The sequence below is a fragment of the Pipistrellus kuhlii genome, unplaced genomic scaffold, assembly GCF_014108245.1.
Source record: "Pipistrellus kuhlii isolate mPipKuh1 unplaced genomic scaffold, mPipKuh1.p scaffold_m20_p_2, whole genome shotgun sequence".
Classification (NCBI taxonomy): domain Eukaryota; kingdom Metazoa; phylum Chordata; class Mammalia; order Chiroptera; family Vespertilionidae; genus Pipistrellus; species Pipistrellus kuhlii.
In genome coordinates this window covers 98,995,342-99,020,932 of record NW_023425515.1, presented here as the reverse complement: position 1 = coordinate 99,020,932, position 25,591 = coordinate 98,995,342, and the positions used below count along the sequence as shown (strand labels likewise).

The 25,591-nt window shown below is 39.3% G+C and overlaps 1 long non-coding RNA gene across 1 annotated transcript; it reads left to right on the top strand.

Moving 5' to 3' along the window:
- Nucleotides 1-335: 335 nt before the first annotated feature.
- LOC118723860 lies at nucleotides 336-25,591 on the top strand. Its single transcript, XR_004989396.1, has 3 exons — nucleotides 336-347; nucleotides 16,176-16,181; nucleotides 25,461-25,591. It is a non-coding gene; the product is annotated as an uncharacterized LOC118723860 (long non-coding RNA).

Genomic DNA, 25,591 nt, shown 5'->3' with positions numbered 1-25,591 from the left:
CCCATACCTACCCTCCCTCCCCAGAGTTTTGTGTCCATTGGTTGTACTTATATGCATGTATACAAGTCCTTCAGTTGATCTCTTATCTCCCCCAGATCTCACTCCACTCCCCGCTGTAATTTGACAGTCTGCTTGTTGCTTTACTGTCTCTATATCTATCTTTTGGTTCACTAGTTTATAATGTTCTTTATTATCCATAAATGAGTGAGGTCATGTGGTGTTTCTCTTTCATTGGCTGGCTTATTTCACTTGCATGATGTTCTCCAATTCCATCCAGGTTGCGGCAAATGATGAGAATTTCTTCCTTTTTATGGCAGCATAGTATTCCATTGTGTAGATATACCATGGTTTTTTATCCAATCATCTGCTGACAGGCACCTAAGCTGTTTCCAAATCCTAGCTATTGTAGATTGTGCTGCTATGAACATAGGAGTGCATATATCCTTTCTGATTGGTGTTTCTAGTTTCTTGGGATATAATCCTAGGAGTGGGATTACTGGGTCAAATGGGAGTTTCACTTTCAGTATTTTGAGGAAACTCCATACTGTCCTCCACAGTGGTTGCACCAGTCTGCATTCCCACCAGCAGCACACAAGGGTTACTTTTTCTTTACAACCTCGCCAACACTTGTCGTTTGTTGATTTGTTGATGTTGGTCATTCTGACAGGTTTGAGATGGTACCGCATTGTTGTTTTGATTTGTATCTCTCGGATAATTAGTGACTTTGAGCATGTTTTCATGTGCCTCTTGGCCTTTCTTCTGTCTTCTTTTGAAAATATTCTATTTAGGTCCATTGCCCATTTTTTAATTGGTCACTTATCTTCCTTTTATTTCATTGTATAAGCTGTCTGTACATGTTGGAGATTAAACCTTTATCAGTGATCACATTTGCAAATATGTTCTCCCATACAGTGGGTTTTCTTGTTGTTTGTTGATGGTTTCTTTTGCTGTAAAAAAGCTTTTTATTTTGATGTAGTCCCATTTGTTTGTTTTCTCTTTAGCTTCCATTGCCCTAGGGGCAGTATCAGTGAAGAAGTTCTCTTGGCATACATCTGAGATTTTGCTGCCTGTGGATGCCTCTAGTATTTTTATGGTTTCCCATCTTATGTTTAAGTCCTGTATCCATTTTGAGTTTATTTTTGTGTATGGTGTAAGTTGGTAATCTAGTTTCATTCTTTTGCATGTATCTGTCCAATTTTCCCACCACCATTTACTGAAGAGGCTGTTTTGACTACATTGTATATTTGTGCCTCCTTTGTCAAATATTAATTGAGCATAGTGATTTTTGTTTATATCTGGGTTCTCAATTCTAATCTATTGATCTATATGTCTGTTCTTGTGCCAGTACCAGGCTGTTTTGAGAACAGTGGTTTTGTAATACAGCTTGAAATCTGGTATTAAGATGCCTTATACTTTACTCTTCATTCTCAGGATTGCTATGGCTATTTGGGGTCTTTCATTGGTCCAAATGAACTTTTGGAGAGTTCTTTCTAGGTCAGTGAAATATGCCATTAGTATTTTAATAGGGAGTGCATTGAACCTATAGATTGCTTTAGGAAGTATGGACATTTTGATGATGTTGATTCCACCAATCCATGAACATGGTATGTTCTTCCATCTGTTTACATCTTCCTCTATCTCTTTTTTCAGTGTCATGTAGTTTTGCGCATATAGGTCCTTTACTTCCTAAGTTAAGTTTCTCCCCAGGTATGTTAATTTTTCTTGGTGCAATGGTAAATGGAATTGCTTTTTTAGTCTTTGTTTCTGTAAGTTCACTGTTGGTGTATAGAAATGCCATAGATTTCTTGTTGTTAATTTTGTATCCTGCTACAATGCCAAAATCATTTATTAAGTCAATTAGTTTCTTAATGGAGTCTTTTGGTTTTTTATGTACAATATCATGTCATCTGCAAATCAGGATAACTTTACTTCTTCTTTTCCAATTTGGATACCTTTTATTTCCTCTTCTTGTCTAATTGCAATGCCTAGTACTTCCAGTACTATGTCAAACAGGAGTAGCGAGACTGGGCATCCCTGTCTTGTTCCTGTTCTTAGAGGGAATGGTTTTAGTTTTTGCCCATTGAGTATGATGTTTGCTGTGAGTTTATCGTATATAGGTTTTATTATGTTGAGGTATGATCCCTGTACTCCGTCCTTGTTGAGAGTTTTTATCAGGAAAGGGTGTTGGATTTTATCAAATGCTTTTTATGCATCAATTGATATGACTATATGATTTTTATCTTTCAATTTGTTTATGTGATGTATCACATTTATTGATTTGCGGATATTGTACCATCGTTGCATTCCTGGAATAAATCCTACTTGGTCATGGTGTATGATCTTTGTGATGTTCTGCTGGAGCCAATTTGCTAGAATTTTGTTGAGGATTTTGGCATCTATGTTCATGAGGGATATTGGCCTGTAATTCTCTTTCATTGTGTTGTCTTTATCTGGTTTTGGTATTAGGGTGATGCTGGCTTCATAGAAGGAATTTGGAAGTGTTCCTTCTTCTTGAATTTTTTTGAATAGTCTGAGGAGGATAGGTTTTAGTTCTTCCTTGAATGTTTGGTAAAACTCTCCTGTGAAGCCATCTGGCCCTGGGCTTTTGTTTTCTGGAAGCTTTTTGATGACTGTTTCAATTTCTTCCCAATTCACTGGTCTATTGAGATTTTTAGATTCTTCCTGATTGAGATTTGGAAGTTTGTATTTTTCTAGGAATATGTCCATTTCCTCCAGGTTGTTCAGTTTGTTGGAATGGAGTTGTTTGTAGTATTTTGTAACAACCCTTTGTATTTCGGCGGGGTCTGTTGTTATTTCACCTCTTTCATTTCTGATTTTGTTTATTTGAGTCCTCTCTCTTTGTTTCTTGGTTAGCCTGGCTAGAGGTTCATCAATCTTGTATATCCTTTCAAAGAACCAGCTCTTGGTTTTGTTGATCTTATGTATGGTTTCTTTGGTCTCTATGTTGTTAATCTCTGCTCTGATTTTTATTATTTTTCTTCCTTCTGCTTACACTGGGCTTTCCCTATTGCTCTTTTTCTAACTCTTTGAGTTGTAGAGTTAGATAATTTGTTAGCATTTTTTCTTATTTTTTTGCAATAGGCTTGTAGGGATATGAACTTCCCTCTCAAAACTGCTTTTGCTGTGTCCCATAGATTTTGGATTGTTGTGTTTTCATTGTCTCTTGTTGCCAGGATGTCTTTAATTTCTTCCTTGATTTCTCTGGTAACCCAGTCCTTGTTTAATAGCATGCTGTTTAGTCTCCATGTGTTTGATTTCTTTGAATTATTTTTATTGTAGCTAATTTCCAGTTTTATGCCACTATGATCTGAGAAAATGCTTGATATGATGTCTATCTTCTTGAATTTGAAGAGACTTTGCTTATGTCCCAACATATGGTCTATCTTTGAAAATGACACATGTGCACTTGAGTAGAATGTATATTCTGTAGCTCTGGGGTGGAATGTTCTTAAGATGTCAATTAATTCTATCTGGTCTAGTGAGTCATTTAGGATTGATATTTCTTTGCGATTTTTTGTTTAGGTGATTTGTCCAAAGGTGACAGTGGTGTATTAAAATCTCCTACTATGATTGTATTGCTATTAATCTCTCCCTTAATGTCCTCCAGCAGGTTTTTGTTTTGTTTTGTTTTGTTTTGTTTTTTATGTATTTGGGTGCTCCCGTATTGTGTGTATATATGTTTACCATTGTTATTTCTTCTTGTTGGATTGCTCCCTTTAGTATTATGTAGTCGCCTTCACTTTGAGATCTAATTTGTCAGATATAAGTATTGCTACCCCAGCTTTTTTTTTTTTCCATTTCCATTCACCTCGAAAACCTTTTTCCATCCCTTCACCCTCAGTCTGTGTGCACCTTTTTTTCTTGTAGACAACAGATATATGGGTCTTGTTTTATTATCCAATCTGTTACCCTATATCTTTTGATTGGAGCATTTAATCCATTTACATTAAAAGTTATTATCGATAGGTACTTATTTGACACCATTTTTATTCTATTCCCCTGTGTTTCTTCTTTGCTTTCTATTTCTTTATTTTTACAGCAGACCCTTTAGCATTTCTTGCATTGCTGGTTTGGTGGAGATAAATTCCCTTAGTTGGTTTTACTCTGTGAAGCTCCCGATTTCACCTTCAATTTTGATTGATAGCCTTTCTGTGTACAGTATCCTTGGATTCAGACCCTTCCTTTGCATGACTTTGTATATTTCATCCCATTCCCTTCTGGCCTGATGAGTTTCTGTGGAGAAATCAGTTGCTAGTCTGATGGGGGTTCCTTTATATGTAACTTTCTGTCTCTCTGTGGCTGCTTTTAAGATTCTTATTTTGTCGTTGGTGTTTGCCAGTTTAATTATAATGTGCCTTAGGGTCAGTCTTCTGGGGTTCAATTTGTTTGGGACTGTGTGAGCATCTTGGATTTGTGTGGGTTTTTCTCTATCTCAGGAAAGTTTTCTGTCATTATTTCTTGAAATATGTTTTCCATGTCTTCCTCAGTTTCCTTTCCTTTTGGAACCCCTATTATTCTACTATTGTTTTGTTTTGTATATACCCAAAGTTCCCTTAGGCTCTCCTCCTGCTTTTTAATTTTTTTTCCCCAGAAGTTGCTCTAATTGGGTATTTTTTTCCATCTTGTCTTCCTAGCTCACTGATGCGGTCCTCTGCTTCTTCTAGTCTACTCTTGATGCTTTCTATTGAATTCTTTACAGTAGCTATGTCATTTTTCATTTCCTCTTGATTCTTCTTCATTTCTTCTTGGTTCTTATTCATATTGTCAAATTTGTCTTCCATTCTTTTTAGCCATTATATGATCATTACTCTGAATTCTTGCTCTGATAAATTGCTTGTCTCTAACTCGTTTACTTCCTTTTCTGGTGAAGCCTGCTTTTCTTTCATATGCGGGCTATTTTTTGGTCTCCCCATGATCTCTCTTTTTAGGATGTCTGGTTATGTAATACTCTCTCTCCTGCTTTGATTTAAAGGCACAAATTACAAAACAACCAGATACAACACACAAGGCACTGAATAGAAATGTGTTTGCGATATTAATAACCTCCAATAAAGGTGACTAGAACCCAGCTAACAAAAACATACAATCAAACAAAAAGAATAGGCAAACCAATCTTACAAAAAAGCATAAAACTTCAATATAGTTAACATTCAACATACAACTACAAAGGGATAGAGAGAAAGACTGTTTTTTTTGTTTTTTGTTTTTTGTTTTACATTTTTTTATTAAATTATTATCTGTGTACATATTTTAATATTGCCCCCCCCCTCCCATATATACCCACATTGGGTTGTTTTTTGTGTGTGTGTGTGTGTATGTGTGTGTGTGTGTGTGTGTGTGTGTTTTAGGACAGCGACGAGGGAGGTGTGAATGGGTTTGGAGAAGGGGGTTGGAAATTAGATATACACAAGTAGGGTGAAATTTTAGGAGTGGGTAAACAGAAAGAATAGGGAAAATCTAGAGCAGGAAAGAGTTAAGATAAACAGGGCACGAAAGGGAAAAGGTTAGGAAGAGAGTGATGGCATAAAGGTAGGGTTGAGATAGAATGAAGCATTGGAGAAGGAAAGATAAATGTAGACTGTAGAACAGTAATCCTGAAATAAATAAACAATAATAATAATAATAGTAAAAACAAACAAAAGAAAATAAGATAAAAAAGGTAAAATAGTAGTAGTAATAATGTTGATTATGTATACAATGTAATAATTAAAAAGGTAAAATTAAGTGAGGAAAAAAGAAAAAAATAGTTTCAAGTAAATGTTGCAAATAATGAAAAAATTAAAACCAAAATTTAAAAAATAAAGTTTAAAAAATTTAAATAAAATTTGCAGTAATGAAGGTCATTCACTTCCTCTCTTGTTTTGTTTGGCACGCCTGTTTCCCAGTCTGGACAGTATTGCAGTTCCCTGCATTTCACTGCTCCTCAGTGTTGTAATCCGGTCCTGATTTTTAAGCAGGTCTTGCTTTCATTTTATTATACTAGGGTCAATTTGTGATTTAGCCTCTGGGTGGCAGTGTTTCTAGGTTGACTTCCCAGGCTTTAAAGCCTCTCTAGCTTTTTTTCCCCCCCTTTCTGCAGCACTGATCTATGGAAGGGGAGAGGTGGCAAGTCTGAGCCAACTGAAATATCCTGTAATTCTCTGATATCCCTTCGTGTCAGATCCAAATGTGTTGCTCTTTAGATATCTCCCCTATTAGGAGCCCCGTCCACTTTCACGGGTGACACCCACCCAACAGCCAGAGGCTTCTACTTGTAATCACCACCCCTGTCCTCCAGTTTCTGTGCAGCCGGCCTGCGCAGGCTTTTGTCTTTGCCAGGAACACTCACTCACCCTCTCCTCAAGAAGTCTGACCTTTTCACAGTGCGGTGGGGCACTCCCTTGAGTCCAAGTGTTCATGCCACCTGGGATCAGCGTTCTGGGGGTCACAGCTGCTTGGTGATCGCTGAGGCTATGGATATTCAGGCCTCTGACACGATCCAATTTCCCTTCAAGATGAGCCCTGCTGTGGGTGCTTCCCTGTCAGGGACACCCCGGTAAGCGGCCCCCAGTTTTTTCTGGTGTTCGGCTGTCTCTTGGCTTGCTAAAAAACACTCACAGCACAACCCTCAGCTGCTCTTTCTTTCTGCTTCGGGACAAGGCTCAGAATCTGCCTATCTATTCTTCCGCCATTGTCTCTCACCACTGGCATATTTCACAGACCTAGAAAGAACTGTCCAAAAATTCATCTGGAACAACAAAAAAAGACCCCAAATAGCCACAGCAATTCTGATAAGGAAGAATAAAGTAGGAAGAATCTTAATGCCAGATTTAAAGCTGTATTACAAAGCCACTGTTCTCAAAACAGCCTGATACTGGACAAGAACAGACATATAGATCAATGGAATAGAATAGAGAATCCAGATATGGACCCAAACCACTATGCTCAATTAATATTTGACAAAGGAGGCATGATCATATAATGAAGTCAAGACAGACTCTTCAACAAATGGTGTTGGGAAAATTGGACAGATATATGCAAAAAATAAAACTAGATCACCAACTTACATCATACACAAAAAATAAACTCAAAATGGATACAGAACTTAAACATAAGACTGGAAAGCATAAAAATACTGGAGGCATCCACAAGCAGCAAAATCTCACACATATTCTAAAAGAATTTCTTCACTGGTACTGCTCCTAGGGCAATGGAAGCTAAAGAGAAAATAAACAAATGGGACTACATCAAAATAAAAAGCTTTTTTACAGCAAAGGAAACTATCAATAAGACAACAAGAAAGTCGACTGTATGGGAGAACATATTTGCAAATGTTATCACCGATAAAGGTTTGATTTCCAACATCTACAGGCAAGTTATACAACTTAACAAAAGGAAGATAAATGATCCAATAAAAAATGGGCAATGAACCTAAATAGAATTTTCTCAAAAGAAGACAGAAGGAAGGCCAAGAGGCACATGAAAATGTGCTCAAAGTTGCTAATTTTTCGAGAGATGCAAATTAAAGTCACAATTCAGTACCTTCTCACACCTGTCAGAATGGCTATCATTAACAAATCAACAAACAACAAGTGTTGATGAGAATCAGAGAAACAGGAATCCTTGTGCACTGCTGGTGGGAATGCAGACTGGTGCAGCCACTGGAGTTTCCTCAAAAAACTAAAAATGGAACTCCCATTTGACCCACTAATCCCACTCCTAGGAATATATCCTAAAAAAATAAAAACACCAATCAAAAAGGATATATGCACCCCTATGTTCATAGCAGCACAATATACAATAGCTAAGATTTGGAAACAGCCTGGTTGCTCATCAGCAGATGATTGGATGAGAAAATTATGGTACATCTATACAATGGAATACTATGCTGCCATAAAAAGAAGGAATTCTTATCATTTGCAGCAACCTGGATGGAATTGGAAGACTTTATATGCTAAGTGAAAAAAGCCACCAGTCAACAAAAGAAAAATACCACATAATCTCACTCATTTATGTATAATTAAAAAACATTATAAACTGATGACCAAAAAGATAGATATGGACACAGTAAAGCATCAAACAGACTATCAAATTATAACAGGAAGGTTAGAGAGAGGTGGGGGATATAAGAGATTAACCAAAGGACTTGTATGCATGCATATGGATGTAAAACACTGGGGGGTGAGGGCATGTATAGGGGTAGTGTGGGGGGCAATGTTAAGATATGTACACATATAATCCTATCTAATAATAGAGTAATATGCAAATTAACCATCACTCTGCAACAAAATGGCAGCCCCCATAGCCACAAAATGGTGGTGCCCAGTTCCCTCAGCCCTGCTGCTGGAGTGTCTGGCTTTTCCTCAGGAGAAGGAGGCTGGATCTGCCTCTGGAGGGGGTGGATTTAGCCTCTCAGCTCCACTGCTGCTGCAGTGTCTGGGTCTGTCAGTACTGCAGGTGTTGCGGTGGGAGAGGAAAACCAAGCAGTGAGGCTTGATCAGCCCCCAGACAAGGTAGACAGAGCCTCGTCAGCGGGGCATGGGGGTTTTGTTTGCAGGGTGATGGTGGGGGAGTCCCAGGCCTGGCAGACTAAGCCTGGACAACAGGGCATGGAGGATTCCTTAGTGCTGAGGCAGCAGGGAAGCCTCAGGACCGGCATACAGAACCTGAACAGCAGGGCTTGAGAGTTTCCTTAGTGTTGCGGGTGAGGGAAGCACCCCCAGGCCCAGCAAACAGAGCCCAGACAGCAGGGCTTGGGGACTTCCTGTGTATGGCAGTGGTAGGCAAGTCCCCAGACATGGCAGACAGAGCCCAGACAGCAGGGTTTGGGGGTTTCCTTAGAGCAGAGACAGAGGGAACACCCCCAGGCTCCACAGACAGAGCCAAGACAACACATGGTGGAGGCAGGCAGAGAGCAGGGCATGGGGGCTTCATCTCCATGGCTGTAGCAAAACCCCCAGGCCCGCAGAGAGCAGAGAACCACAGGGAGTGGGCCTAAGCTAACAGTAGGACTTCCCCTGAAAGCTCCTGGATTGTAGAGGGTGCAGGTTGGGCTGAGGGAACCCCAGGTATGAATTTTGTGCATCAGGCCTCTAGTACCTTAATAAAAAAATGAAAAAAAATGTATATAGCATGCTGATATCAGATGCTTCTCATGTTTTATAGATTGTAGAAAAGTCTGAGGCATGAGCCAAGATAGGCCATTTATATGGAAAAGCCACTGGAAATGGCTGGGAAGGCCTACAAGTTGGGTGTTGTGGGGTTTCAGGGAAACATCAGTGCAGGGATAGTAGTGTTAGCCAGAATGATGGAGACTCAAATAGAATACAGGCCTACTGGCTATATGGTTGGGCTCAGCAGAGGAACAATGGCCTGTGCCAACATTTCTGTCTGGGAGAAAGCTGTCCCTTCAGCTGTCACTCTGATGCAAGACTACTCAGTTGTGTGTGTGTGGTTTTTTTTCCTATAATTCCCTGGTGCTTACTTATAGAAGTTCAGAGCAAGTGAGTCCAAGTAAATTCAAGTATGGGCCATTTAAGAGAAATCCATGTGTGGGCCCTTTAAGACCCCAGCAGCCCTCTGTCTCCCTCAGCCTCAATCCTCACTGATTTTCTCTGCCTGAAAATATAAGAACTTCTCTTCCTGTCACTGGAACCCTAGGCTTGGTGCCCCTTGATCCTCAGGGGGAACCTGTGCAACCAAGAAAAACTCCCACATTTTTATCCGTGACAAGTGGTTCGTGACAAGTGGACCATCCATTACATGTCTCCATCTTTTTTACTAATCTCAATATGGCTTCTGCTTTAAATCCTTATTTGAAAGACTTCTGCTCAGCTAGATTTCAGATGTTTATTATAATGGTTGTTCTACCGTTTAGTTATAATTTTGATGTGGTTGTGGTAGGATATGAATGTAGTTTTTACTTACACCTCCCTCTTGACGAGAATCCTAGATATTCTTATTTATATGGATTTTTATTTTACTTTTATCATTTTATCTTCCCTCCCTTCAATCAAAACTTACACATCTGAAGTCTCACTTTCTAAGAGCCCTCCTTTCTGTTTGTCCAAGTGGCAAACAGTCATGGTAATTTCATCAATATCCACTCACTAGTAGGATGGGTGAGAATCACTCTCATCCTCTGTTTAATAGGTGTTCTTTGATGCTTTAAAGGCTATTTCAGGCACCTGGGGGAAAAAAGTGTGGAACTATGCTAGGGAAAGTGGGGAGTTCATCTGTAAATAAGGTGGAATAGGATTCTAAGATGGCAGTGGATTAAGAGAAAGATACATTGACATTCTCCCAAGATCAAACTAGAATTAACACTAAAATATACTCAATGGGCAAAAATTAAAACCATTTTCCCTAGTAATAGGAATAAGACAAAAATTTCTACTTTTAATACTCTTCTTCAACATAATACTAAAAGTCCTAGCCATTGCAATCAAACAAGAAAATAATTAGAAGGTATCCAAATTGGAAAGGAGGAAGTGAAATTGTCATTATATATGGATGGCAGTATATTATACATAGGAAGTCCTAAAGACTCCACCAGAAAACTACCAGATTTAATAAACAAATTCAGCAATATAGCAGGATACAAAATTAATATCCATAAATCAATGGCATTTTTATACACCAATAATAAACTCTCAGAAAGAAATTTTTTAAAAAAATACCATGTACCATTGCAACAACAACAACAAAAAAATAAGATACTTTGGAACCAACTTAATCACCTAGGTAAAAGACCTGTACTTGGAAAACTATAGGACATTGAAAAAAGAAATAGAGGAACTTAAAAACAAATAGAAGAATATGCTGTGTTCATAGATTAGAATTAGCATAATCAAAATGTCCATACTACCCAAAGCAATTTATAGAATACTGTGGGAACTTTGATCAGACTACACTAAATGCTCAAGGCCAATTGAAATGTAGGAGCTCTTTCCAGAGTAGGCCAGCTGTTCAAAGCCAACTTTTCATACACAGGTACAAAAGCAAGGACACAGAGATTGTACTGTATGAAATGCACAAGCATACCTTTCTATAAACCAAATATTGCTGCATCTATTTGGAAAGAATAAAGCCTCTCTCCAATACACCAATGACTTCTCATATCTTCTTCATCTAATTCTCGGAGTCCATGAAGGTCCAGTTCTTGGGAGAGGAACTGAAGCCCCACAAATATCAATGGCATTTTTCACAGATCTAGAATAAATACTCCAAGACTTTATATGGAACCAAAAAAGACCCAGAATAGACTCAGCCATCTTGTGAAATAAGAACAAAGTAGGAGGATCACAATACCAGATATCAAACTATACTACAAAGCCATTTTAATTAAAATAGGCTGGTACTGGCATAAGAACAGTCATATATATTAATGGAATAGAGCAAAGAACCCATAAGTAGACCCCAAGTCATTACATTAAATTAATATTTGACAAAGGAGGCAAGAGCATACAATTGGAGTCAAGACAGTCTCTTCAATAAATGCTGGGAAAGTTGGGGAAATTGAACTAGACCAGTGGTCAGCAAACTCATTAATCAACAGAGCCAAGTATCAACAGTACAACGATTGAAATTTCTTTTGAGAACCGAAAACTGACTTCTGTGCATGGGCCACAAAGTTTCAGTTGCACTGTACATGCATGCCCACACGTGCTATTTTGTGGAAGAGCCACATTCTATGGGCCAAAGAGCCGCATGTGGCTTTCAAGCAGCAGTTTGCTAACCACTGAACTAGAAAAATGCAAAAAATGAAACTAGACCACCAATTTACATCATACACAGAATAAACTTAAAATAGATAAAATATTTAAATGTAAGTCATGAATCTATAAAAATCATAGAATAAACCACAGACAGCAAAATCTTAAACATCTCTCATAGCAATATGTTTAGGGATACATTTCCTAGCAGTGGTTCTCAACCTCTCTAATGCCACAACCCTTTATGTTTCTCATGCTGTGGTGACCCTCAACCATAAATTATTTTTATTGCTACTTCATAACTATAATTTTGCTGCTGTTATGAATCATAATGTAAATATATGTGTTTTCTTGGAAACCAAGATGGCAGCAAAAGGTAAATACCTATATTGCTTCCTAGCACAACAATTTTTTAAAATTAAATTATTATCTGTGTACGTATTTTAACATTGCCCCCCCTACAAAACTTCCCTCCCCAGAGTTTTGTGTCCATTAGTTGTACTTATATGCATGTATACAAGTCCTTCGGTTGATCTCTTATCTACCCCAGATCTCCCTACTCTCCCCACTGTAATTTTACAGTCTGCTTATTGCTTTACTGTCTTTATATCTATCTTTTGGTTTGTCAGTTTATAATGATTTTTAATGTCCATAAATGAGTGAGGCCATGTGGTATTTCTCTTTTATTGACTGGCTTATTTCACTCAGCATGATGTTCTCTAGTTCTATCCAGGTTGCTGCAAATGATGAGAATTCCTTCTTTTTTATGGCAGCATAGTATTCCATTGTGTTTAGGGGTGTCAAACTCAATCAGAGAAGGGGCCAAAATCTAAAATCCAACCTAAATCGCGGACCAAATGGTTTACTGAACAGTCATAAACTGTCATTGTGATGGAAACGCAGTGGAGTGCAGTAATGACAGCATGGTGCGGGCCACATGGCCGGACGGATTTGGCCCGCGGGCCTTGTGTTTGACACATGTGGTGTAGATGTACCATAGTTTTTTGATCCAATCATCTGCTGACGGGCACCTAGGCTGTTTCCAGATTCTAGCTATTGTAGATTGTGCTGCTATGAACATAGGGGTGCATATATCCTTTCTGATTGGTGTTTTTAGTTTCTTGGGATATATTCCTAGGAGTGGGATTACTGGGTCAAATGGGAGTTCCATTTTCAGTTTTTTGAGGAAACTCCACACTGTTCTCCACAGTGGTTGCACCAGTCTGCATTCCCACCAGCAGTGCACGAGGGTTCCTTTTTCTCCACAACCTTGCCAACACTTGACGTTTGTTGATTTGTTGATGTTGGCCATTCTGACAGGTGTGAGATGGTACCGCATTGTTGTTTTGATTTGCATCTCTCGGATAATTAGTGACTTTGAGCATGTTTTCATGTGCCTTTTGGCTTTCCTTCTGTCTTCTTTTGAAAATATTCTATTTAGATCCATTGCCCATTTTTTAATTGGATCATTCATCTTCCTTTTATTTAGTTGTATAAGCTGTTTGTAGATGTTGGAGATTAAACCTTTATCAGTGGTAACATTTGCAAATATGGTCTCCCACACAGTGGGCTTTCTTGTTGTTTTGTTGATGGTTTCTTTTGCTGTAAAAAAGCTTTTTATTTTGATGTAGTCCCATTTGTTTATTTTCTCTTTAGCTTCCATTGCCCTAGGGGCAGTATCAGTGAAGAAGTTCTTTTGGCATACGTCTGAGATTTTGTTGCCTGTGGATGCTTCTAGTATTTTTATGGTTTCCCGTCTGATGTTTAAGTCCTGTATCCATTTTGAGTTTATTTTTGTGCATGGTGTAAGTTGGTGATCTAGTTTTGTTCTTTCTAGCACAACAATTTTAAAACTACAACTGGAAGACAGAGAGGACATCACCCAGAACCACCAGAAAGCTGGCTGAGTGGAAATTCTACAACTAGAAGGAAAGATAAAAGAACACTGAGACTCAGGAGCTGTGGAGGTGTGGAGACCTGTGTGCACAGAAAGGGCAGGCAGCTGAATATGCCGCTGGCTTACTTGCAGAAGTGCTCGGAGACTCGTGGCACACAGAGATGTGGGCAGCAAACGTGCAGCTAGCTTTCTAGTTAAAGAGGAAAACAAAGCCTCCCAACTGCACTGAAATCCAGCTCTGGGTGAGACTTTGGGTACCAGACTCATTCGTGTAGAAACTGGACTGTCTGGCAGCAGGCAAAACTTGAGAGCAAACTTCTCTCAGAGGTGCAGCCATTACTTTGGGACACTGAGAACAGAGCCCTCTTAGAGCTGGGATGATGGGAAATCAAGGCTGTCTGCTCCACCCTGAGACTCTGCCCCATCCAAGCTGAGCACAGAAGCCCTCCGAGCGGAGACACTGCTGATCCTCACAGCCAATGGCCTAGAGGTTTCCCCAGTGATACCAACAACAAACAAGAATGCACACACAGCCCATAAAGGGGTGAATCAAGAGTGTCCACTTCAGGTACCTGGGGAGGCTGAGCTCCTGGGCCCTGCTAGGCATCTAGCACACAAAGCAACTCCATCAACTAAGGGAAGCAGCTAAAATGTGGAGGCAAAGAGGCAGGCCACAATTGAGGGAAATGGTGGAAAGCAAAAAGACAGGATATAGAGTTTAAAACCATGGTTATAAGGTTTTTCAAGAATTTCCTAGAAAAGCCAATAAATTTAAGAATTTAAGAATATGGAAAAAGATCAACTAGAAATTAAGAATACACTGGCTGAAATAAAAAAATATTATACAGAGACCTAAAAGCAGACTAGAGGATCACAAGAATCAAGTTAAAGATTTGGAATACCAAGAAGTAAAAAACATTCCTCCTGAAAAGCAAAAAGAAAAAAGAATTGAAAAAGTTGAAGATAGTGTAAAAACCTCTGGGACAACTTCAAGCATACCAACATCAGAATTATGAGGGTCCCAGAAGAAGAGAGAGAGAAAGATACTGAAAACCTATTTGAAGAAATAGTAAGAGAAAACTTTCCCCACCTGGTGAAAGAAATAGACTTACAAGTCCAGGAAGCACATAGAATCCCAAACAAAAGGAATACAAAGAGGACCACACCAAGACACATCATAATTAAAATGCCAAGAGAAAAAGACAAAGAGAGAATATTAAAAGCAGCAAGAGGAAAAACAGTTGGTTACCTATTATACAAGGGAGCACCCATACGATTGTCAGATGATTTCTCAACAGAAACTATGCAGGTCAGATGGTAATGGCAGAAATATTCAAAGTGATGAATAGCAAAAAACTACAATCAAGATTAATCTACCCAGCAAAATTATCATTCAGAATTGAAGGGCAGATAACAAGCTTCACAGATCAGAAAAAGCTAAAGGAGTTAATGATGGCCAAATCAGAATTATAAGAAGTGCTGAAAGATATTCTTTAAGAAGAGGACGAAGAATAAAAAGGTAAGTATAAAAATTATGAACAACAAATATGTATCTATGAACAAGTGAATCTAAAAACCAAGAAAATAAAAAACCTGATGAACAGTATTAACTGGTGAATATAATAGAATCAGGGGCATAGAAAGGGAGTAGACGGACAATTCTTGGAGAAAAAGGGGAGTGGGGATGCAGGAAGAGAATGAACAAAAAGCATACATCTATGGATGAGGACAATGGGGGGAGTAAGGGAAGAGGATGGAGTAGGAACCTGGTGGAGGGCAGCTATGGGGGGGGGGGGAAAGAGGAACAATTGTACTAATCTGAACAATAAAGATTTATTAAATTTAATAAATAAAGAAATATCTGTGTTTTCTGATGGTCTTTAGCTCTACAGCAGTGGTTCTCATCCACAGGTTGAGAACCGCTAGCAGGGTCACCTAAGACCATCAGAAAACACAGATATTTACATTATGATTCATAACAGTAGCAAAATTACAGTTATGAAGTAGCAACAAAAATAATTTTATGGTTGGGGGTCACCACAGCATGAGGAACATAAAGGGTTGTGGCATTAGAAGGGTTGAGAACCAATTTCTAGGGCAAAGCAAACTAAGGAGAAAAATAAACAAATGGAACTACATCAAAATGAAAAGCTTCTGGCACAGCAAAGGAGACCATCAAAAAAATGAAAAGGGAGCACACTGTATAGGAGAACATATTCACCAATGGTACATCTGATAAAGGTTTAATTTCCAAAATATATAAAGAACTCAAAACAACTTAAAAGAAAGAAAAACAACCCAATAAAAAAAATGGACATAGGACCCAAATAAACACTCTCCAAAGAAGACATAGAGATGGCCATGAGACATGAAAAAATGCTTGAAATTGCTGATAATCAGAGAGATGCAAATTAAAATAACAATAATGCATCACCTCAAACCTTCCAGGATAGCTACCATTAACAAATCAACAAATGACAAGTGCTGGCCAGCATGTGGAGAATAGGAACCCTAGCTATACTGCTTGTAGGAATGCAGACTGATGCAGCCAATATAGAAAAAAGTATGAAGTTTCTCAAAAAACATTAAAAATGAAAATTCCATTTGACACAGTGATTCTACTCCTAGGAATATATCTTAAAAATCCTGAAACAGCAATCAGAAAGAATATATGCACCCTTATGTTCATGACAACACTATTTACAATAGCCAAAATCTGAAAACAGCCCAGTATATGAGTGTATAAAAAGCTATGCTTACATAGAAACTACAAAAAACATCTCTTACCTGTTTGAAACATCTTGGAAGGACTTAGAGAGTATTATGCTAAGTGAAATAAGTCAGTCAGGGAAAGACAAGTATCACATGATGCCACTCATATCAGAATAGAAAACAACAACAAAATAAACTAGTAAGTAATATAGATCCAGAGATATTGAAACATGCAACTGACTGATGAATTTCAGAGGAAAGGGGGGAGACATAATGGAAGAAATTAACCAAATAACTTATATGCATACTAGAGACCTGGTGCATGAAAATTCATGCACTCAAGGAGTCCTTCAGCCAGGCCTGTACCCACAGGCAAATCAGGAGCCTTTAGGGGATGTCCAACTGATGGCTTAGGCCCTGACCCTAGATCACCCCTTATTCACTGTGTCCCCCCCATCACCATCCTCTCCCTCTGCCCGCTGGCACCCACCTTGATGGCTTGGTGACACCCACTCACCAGCCCCACCCCCCACCCACCAATCATTCCACTGCTTAGTCAATTTTCATTGTAGCCTTTTATTATGTAGGATATACATAACCCATGAACACAGACAGTAGTGCAGTGGGGGCAGGTACAGGGTGGAGGGGGTCAATGGGGAAAGAAAGGAGACATACTAGTATGTAATACTTTTAACAATAAAGATAAATTTTAAGATCTATATATGTAAAAACCTAAGTGACCCTCACAATCAAAACAACTGAACAGATGACCAAACAGGCTACATGGGGTGACCAGGCTGGCAGGGAGTTTAGTGAGGGACAACCAAATAACTGAGCAGCAGGTTGCATGGGGTGATCAGGCCAGAAGTGGGGAGGGGGCAGTTGGGGCTAACCAGGCCAGCAGGGAGGACAATGAGGGGCAGTTTGGGGAAATCAGGCAGGCAGGCATGTGAGCAGTTAGTAGCCAGTGGTACTGGATTGTGAGAGGAATGTCCGACTGCCGGTTTAAGCTTGATCCCTAGAATTGGGCCTAAACTGGCAATCAGACATCCCCTTAGGGGTCCCGTATAGAGAGAGTGCAGGCTGGGCTCGAATTTCATGCACCAGGCCTCTAGTAAATAAATAAATAGAGACCATTATAGAAAACCTTACATTAACAGTTTTAACATCAAACTACTGTGTCATTCCTACTGCATCAGCTATCTTAGCAGATATTCACAGACACTTCTTAGTGACTATTGGTCTTTCCACTTTCATAAAGAACCCAAAGGTTAGTCAAAAGCATCCTAGAAGGTCATGTGTATCTCTGTCAACCATTTAGAAAAACTAAAGATTGTACTTGCTAATTTCTTATGAGGCAGTGTCTGCATTTTTTTTTTTTTAGTAGAAAACCTTGTTATCATTCAATGCACCAAATTGTGTTGACATGGTTATTGTGTGCCAAAGATGAGCTGTGCAGAAAGGAAGTCTTTTCTCTACCAGCCTCTCTGTGGGCTCTTTTCTCAGAGTTTCTTACCTCAGCCCTGTGTTCTCAGCTTTAAAACATCCTGTGACCTTTCAGTCCAAGGGCTGACACTCTAACCCTGATCCAATCCAGCTAGGGCTTATTGAAACCTGTAACTTATTCCCTTGCTCAGAATCTTCCAGTGGTTTGCCATCATCCTCATGATAAATCGAACTCCTTGCCATGATTGCCAAGTTCTTTCATAACTCAGCCCCTGCCTATATGTCCTACAACTCTGAACCTTTCTCACCCTACTCATTCACATGAGCTTTCTTGAGTTTCTGAAAGGCCTTCTGCTCACTATTCATTCTGCTTAGAACATTCTGTACTGAAACACTTACTCCATTAAGGTCTCTGATTAAAAGTTACTTTTTCAAAAAGGTTTTCCTTTCTAAAATAGAGAACTCTTCAAAGTGTCTTTACTTTTTATCCTAACACTTACCTAAGATAATCACCAGATAAGAGCACAGATACTTATTGGTTTTCTTTCTGTGACTCTTCCTACCATACAAGCTCCAGAAAAATGGGATCTTTATCTTTTCTCCTATCTGCTCTATCCCCAGAACCCAGAGGACCATGTAACAATAGTATTTGTTGAATAAATGAGTGAATGAATGTCTGATATAAGTATATTGCTCCCATTTTACAGAGGCAGTAATTGAGAGTTAGAGGACTCATTTAGAAAGTGATGGATCTAAGCTCCAAATCTAGTTCTAAATCCAGGTCTGATGCTCTTTAACCTTTAAACTCAACTGCATGCTACTGCCAAACCCTTTTCTGGTGCACAATTATTGACCTCCATAAGTTCACAGAGTAATAGAAGGGGCCAGGCAGCAAATAGGTAATTACCTAAAGAAGAGTCAGCACCTGGACAAGACAGAAATAAGGGGAGGTTTAACTCCATATGAATATAGTTGAGATGGAAAACATCTTCTAGTCAAAAGAAAGAGGTCATATTAGGTAGGAGAGAACATTTTGGGGAAACACTGGGGTGTGAAGTACTTGCCATGTTGAGTACCATGAGTGGTTTGGTCTTTCTGCAGTGGAAAAGCATAGCAAGATGCAGGGGGAGCCAGGGCTGCAGAGTCAGATGCTGGCATGATGGAATACTACTCTTTGAGGACAATGTAGACCAAAATGGACAGAGCAATTTCTGAAAGGACTCAATATATTGTTACAGAGCAGCATCTCCTTGGAAATACGTCCCGATCTCTCTATATAAAAGCTAATATGCTAATTGTCCAACTGTTTGACTGTTCGACAATTCCACCAGTAGCTATGATATCCACTAACCACCAAGGGGCAGACACTCAATGCACAGTCATGGAAACATGGAACAGCCTGATGAATCTCAGAGGGAAGTGGAAGGGGAAAGGACAGGAAGAGATTAACTAAAGATCTTATATGCATACTAAAGTCCCTGTGCACTGGGCACAGATTAGTGCATCAGTGTGGTCCCTCAGCCTGGATCAGGCCAAAATCATGCACCAGGCCTCTGACTTCCCCTGAGGGTTCCAGGATTGTGAGAGGGCACAGGCCATGCCAAGGGACCCCACTGGTGCATGAATCTGTGCACCAGGCCTCTAGTTTCAATATAACAAAGAATACATTTTCAGCTCCCCAGTTCAGAATGCTCACTAAGATCTCCACACTTAAAATGGGACATTTCAAGTAATTTATAGTAACATGGGAAAGAGAAATGAGACTGGTGAAGTACATTAGTAAAGATTCATAGAGACTTGTTCAGGTTTAGACAGGATGGGAGAGTGCTTAGTGTTGTTTAAAAACACACTGTGGATCTCTAGACCCAGTGGAGGGAGCTGAGAATAAAAGACAAAGATTTTTCTACTTCATTTGACAGAATGTTTTCTGAGGTTTTGATTCTTTAATTGTTTCTATTACTTAAATGATCAATTACCATGGAAGTATGGCTGAGAACTCTAGTTATAGCCTCTGGGGAGAAAAAATGTATTTGCATAATCTGGAACCCTTTCTGGCTAAACAGACACATGAAAGTGATGCCATGGTAATAACCTGGTTATTATTTAACAGGAAATGAGTGAAAGGGGACATCAAAACATATAGGCATGCCATTTATACAGCTTTGCCAAAAATCTGCATTTAACATTCTCCAAGTCTGTTCTCTCCTGATTGATAGAGAAAGAAACTAGACAAAGGTGGTTTAGACACATGCTCAGTAAGATCTGAATGAGATGGAAAGGTGCTTACTTGTCTGCCCATCAATCACAAGTGGAACCAGGAAGGGTATGGCCACTGCAAGTATGAGAAATCTAAATATATAAACTTCCAAACAAAGGAAGTTGGCTCTTTCTATCTTTCTGGGCTCTAGGGTGCCTGGCTCCTGTAACTCCTGCTGCAGGGAGCTGGGCTCTTCTGCACACGTGATGTACAACCACATTGGGCACCACAATTGGACTGATGGACTTTAATCTGGCCTCTATGCTGAACCACATCTGGCTGCAACATGGAACTGAGACTCTGGACACTGGCCCTGTTTCTGATTCTGCTAAACTCCCAGTTTCACCTATTCCAGGACTGGCTTAGGGACAGGAGACTTTTGAACACAAGAAACATAACTTTATGCAAATAAAGTCTTTTTCCACATTCCATTCTTCCCTGGAGTTGTGGGCTCAGTCCCCATTATGGGAAGTGCAGGAGGCAACCAAACAATGATTCTCTCTCACACTGAAGTTTCTGTCTCACACTCTCTTTACCTTTCTCTCTGAAATTAATTTTTTTAAAAATGGGTTTTTTTAAAGAAAGAAATACTTCTTTTCAGCAGTACCCAAAAAAATCTTGCTACCCCAAATGACAGGAGAGTTTCATCCACCATCAACAAAAACATGGTGTACACAGTCACCCTTGTAGGGGAACATAGTAAGGCAGATTTAGGAGGGAGAGAGTAATTTGTACCATCCTATTCTTTCCATGTATGGTTTCTACAAGCCACCACCAAGGTTCTGCACCACTTCCACATGTGCCTGCTATATCCACAAAGTGAGCATTATTTTATGGTTTTAAGCAAAATTATGTTTTAAGATGTAACCTCATTTGCTGCTCTTTTGACTGCTGCTTTGTAATGTTTTATCTGTTTTAATTACTGTTTTAATGTGCTGCTTTACTCTGATGTGCTTCTGTGGAGGGTAACATTTTAAGAAGTAAAGAACAAGATAAATCACAGATGAGAGCCCACATCAGTCTAACTGCTGTCTAAATGAGTTTTTTTTTAATTTGCCTGGTATTGAGTGTTAATAAGTAATAGTCTCTCTTTCAAGTGTAAGGACCTAGATGTAATGTCCAAGGTCAGACATGGAGCACAGGTAAAACTTGGAATGGAAAGCAATATTCTCGAGGGTTTTCTTAGTTTCCAATAACTAGAATTCATGTATCATGTTTAAGTTTGATCTATGTTCTCAGCTAAAAAAAGTTCTAAGTCTTTAAAAGTAACAAAAATCTTATGTTTTCAACAAGTCTTTCAAAGTAAAAGCTCTATCAAATGCAAAAGTATAAATTTTCCACTTAACTCAAATAGTAATTGAATTACACTTTTCTTGGCCAGGAAAAAAATACCGCAGACCCAGTTCTTAACCTGAGTCACGTTACCCTTAGTTACACATTCAGTTGCATTCCTTGGCTTAGTAAAGTAGGAAATAGATGGTTGGCTTGGAGTTTCCTGACTTGAAGTAGATGCTGCAATGACATAATTCCCTTCCACCCCCACAGGCACACTAAGCTTTTTATTTCCCTATTTAAGCACAGGCAAGGTCAAAACAATAGATGAAATTTTATAAAACAGTAGTCATTATGCCAAACTATTTTTTACTGACTTTCTAAAACCACTTTGGAATCAGCTCCAACTGTGTTTATATATAAAAGGAAATTAAGCTCAACGCCTCAGCCACAAAATTCTTTGGCCTTGAATTGGCCAGATGCCTAAATTTCCTGTTCCTAAACAGGGTCAATTGTGAGGCTTTCAATTTTACACTAAGGTCTGGCCTTCCAGATCTTCATGGTTAAAGATGAACTTGCCAGGTTTACACAAAGTTGAGATACTGATATGAAGAAATCCAGTCAGATAAATGCAACCAGCCAGATTGGAGCAAATGTGGTTCACAGAATGCAACTATATCCCCTCTTCCCCCTGCCCAACACACACACACACACACACACACACACACACACACACACACACCACTCTACTTTTATAGACTCCCTTGTGAGGCTCTATAATCACAGCAGTAGTTTTAGTTCAGTAATAACTCTGTACAGTTGAGAAGGCTAAAAAAGCTAATTCCAATGTAACCCTGATATTTGGGGGATGTGGAGGTAGGGGACTATCAATCTGAATTTGTGCCAGCAAGCCCAGAGTACATTCTTGATAACCTATAATTAAGTCACTGCCTCTTTCCCAGAAACTGGTCTTGTAGGACCTATTACCTAAATTCTAAATTCTCAGATTTCACAGAGGCCATAAACTATGAATAGTGCACAGCCCTGGGGGGGGGGGGGGGGGGGAGGAAAGGGGGGGGGGTTATTAGTGCTGGCACCAGGCCAGACCATTAGATATGGTCTCAAGACCCCCAACACCTGGGGCCTTTTTTGCAAAGCCTATGAAAGGACTGGAAGCATAATCCATATTTAGGGACACAGACCCCAGAAAGATATAAAAGAAAAGCTCCCCACATATTTGCTCAGATTTCGGAGGTTATTCTGCTGAGTCTGCTGGCATAATAAGCCATGTAACTCCATTTCTCAAAGCATTGCTTGGCTTTTCTCTGGTTTTCTACAACACAGTCCAGTCACATGTTATAATTTCAGAATCTGAATTTCATTCAAAGTGTGTTCTCCCCACCAGCTTTTTGTCCTCTTGGTCTTCCTAACCCCTCTCTTGCTTGATTGCTTTTTTTCTCCAAAGTTAGGGGCCAGGAGAAGAGGAGAGAAAATGGGCAAAAAAGGTTTCATGTGCGTGGCATGATTATAGCATTATTTTATTGGCTATGATACATGTTGGAAGTTGGTGTGAGTACTTATGAGGGCTCTGCAGAGGCCCATCCACTCCAGACTCTAACTTTTAGTTCCCTAATGAGGATTGTGTGCACCATTCACCGCCCCACCCCTCCCTTTCCTTCTGAACATCCACCTGTATAGCCTGGCTTCCTTCTGATGTGCTCTCCTTGTCTCTAGGGTCTAAGTAAGGGTCTAAGACAGCTCCATATAGCTTTCTCTATTACATCACACACATCAAGATACTCCTAGATATATTAACTTCCCAAACTGTGGGTCTCCTTCTGCTGTTACAGGCTGTTTCAGCCAGCTCTGGACTTTTAGATTTCTCTGAATAATAAGGCAACAAGTCTACCACTGGTTTTTTCAGTCTTCTGGGGACATATGTCAAGCTTGTGATGGACTCACTCAAGCTTCATATCATGAGCTTAAGAAAGAAACAAGGCTAATCTATGTATCATAATCCTTTTCTCATAGGAGATGGAACTTAGAGATTTACACTGGCCAATAGAATGTGAATAGACATAACACATACCATGGCCAGATTTTAAAAACTTTGGGAGTTTTAGGGAGAATAACATGATAGAGTTGTTACCTTAGCCTGGGCCTTAAAATGATAAAACAGATGGCATCAAGACCCAGTTGACTTGTAGTAAATCAATGTTAAGCCAAGTTAAGCTGCAGATGAATGAACTCCAATGGATTCAAGAGGACCTATAGCCAACCCATAACCTTTATATAATTTAAATAACAAACCTGTCTTCATGGGTGAAAATCATTGAGATATTAGGACTATTGTCTCTGCAGCAAAAACTGACTCATATACTTGGCCAATAGTGGCTATCAAAGTATTAGAAAAAGTAGGGGGAGTATGTCTTAGGATCCAAGAGAAGAAAGGAGGATGGAAGGCAGCATCAAGACTACTACCAGTAAGAACAGTTTTGCTAAAATGATGAGGCCACTGCTTGATCAGAGTAGGTTCAAGAGAGAGTGAAAGAAGAGGATTTATAGACACTCTAAATTGAAAACCCTCCTGAGGAGTTTTTCTATCAAACACAACAGAGAATAAGACTGGAGATGAAGGAGTATGTGTAGACAAGGAAGGTTTATAAAACGAAAACAATTAAACTTTTAAAATTATTCAATGAAGAAGACAAAATGATATGAGAGAGAAGAGAGATAAATATTGGAGTAATGCTTTCCAAAAAGCAAGAAAGCCTGTGATTAACAAACAAATAGAAGATTAGGCCGTACTGGGCAAAGGGCAATTTGTCCCTTGTGATATGATTCAATGTGAAATTTAGGAACCTCATGTAGGGAGGCAGGTAGATACAAGGGGACCTTGTCCAAATTATCTTCTCATTGGTTCTCTCCTCTTAGTGAATTGGGAAGACCACCAACTGAAAGAGGGCTGAGGAAGAGGTGACGAGAGATTAAGGAGAGGAGAGAAGGTGTGAGTGAACTTATCTAGTAAATGAACTTTAGGATGATTATCTCCAAAGACCAGCATTTGGCCTATGAGTCTCACAATCTAGGATCTGAGAGCTGTCATTCAGATACTTTAATGGGCCAGAAATTCTGCATGATGTGGTCAGTCAGGAAGGAAAGGGTGTGAACAATGGTAGGAGCACAAAGCAGGAAGGAGAAGAAAAAAAAAGAACTGTTCTATCAATAGCTGGGGATGGTACTTGGGTGACACAAAGGTTCTTAGAGGGGAGTCCTAGTGGCTGAATCCTGGTGGCTTCAGGCATGGAGGAGAAAGGGTGTCCTGGAAGAGAGAGATGCCTGGAGGTAGTGTGGTATATTTGGGGGAATGAAAGTTTTTCAATATGGCTGAAATATAGGTGTGTGTGTTGTATGTGTGCATGCACATATGTTTATGGGCCCAGGTGCATGCATGTTTGGAAGACAGTGTATGTGTAACCAAGGGAGTCCCAGAAGTATGTCTGTAGAATGCCACAGTTAGCAACATTCTGCCCACCTGTTCCTATGTGATGCGTGTCATACTTGAAACCACCTATGTATCTCCCTGAGTCTCACCTATTGCTAAAGCCAAAATTATGATGCTGTTATTTATCTTTCATGCACAATCCAATAAGAAGTTCACTTTAAGATGTAAACACAGTCCAGATTTCCATTCCACCTTTGTGTCCTATTGAGTTACACAGACTAAGGATTTGGTTCAATGACTAAGAAAAAAAACCCTCTCCAAATGTTTGTATTGAAGACTGAAGGCAGAAATATTAAGTAAAACAAAAAATCAAAAATATATTACCATTATACATCAGTAGTTTTACAAAATATATGTACTCCTAGAGTTTTTTGTTTGTTTATTTTGTTTTGTTTTGGTTTGGCTTTTTTGTTTGTTTGTTTGTTTGTTTTTGGGTGTTTTTCTGTTTTGTTTTGTTTTGTTTTGTTTTGTTTTGTGGGGGGAAGCTGTTGCCAACAGAAAAATTCTCAAAAAAATGTTGCCACATAGTTTACCTTGGGAAAAACAAAACAAAACACAAAACAGCATTAAGTCATAGTTTGCAAGTGTCCATGTGCCTTCTGTTTAAATTGCTTTCCAGTTAACATTCCCTGATGTGCCCCTGATAACTTTTGTGAGCAAAAGGGGCCACATGAAAATCTGACAAGCTCGGGAAGGCCTGCATGGCCGTCTTGCAAACTCAGAGACCTAAAGTAACCACAAAGGATGGTCTGAAATTAAACTTTAACTAAAAGAAGTTATGGTGGGTA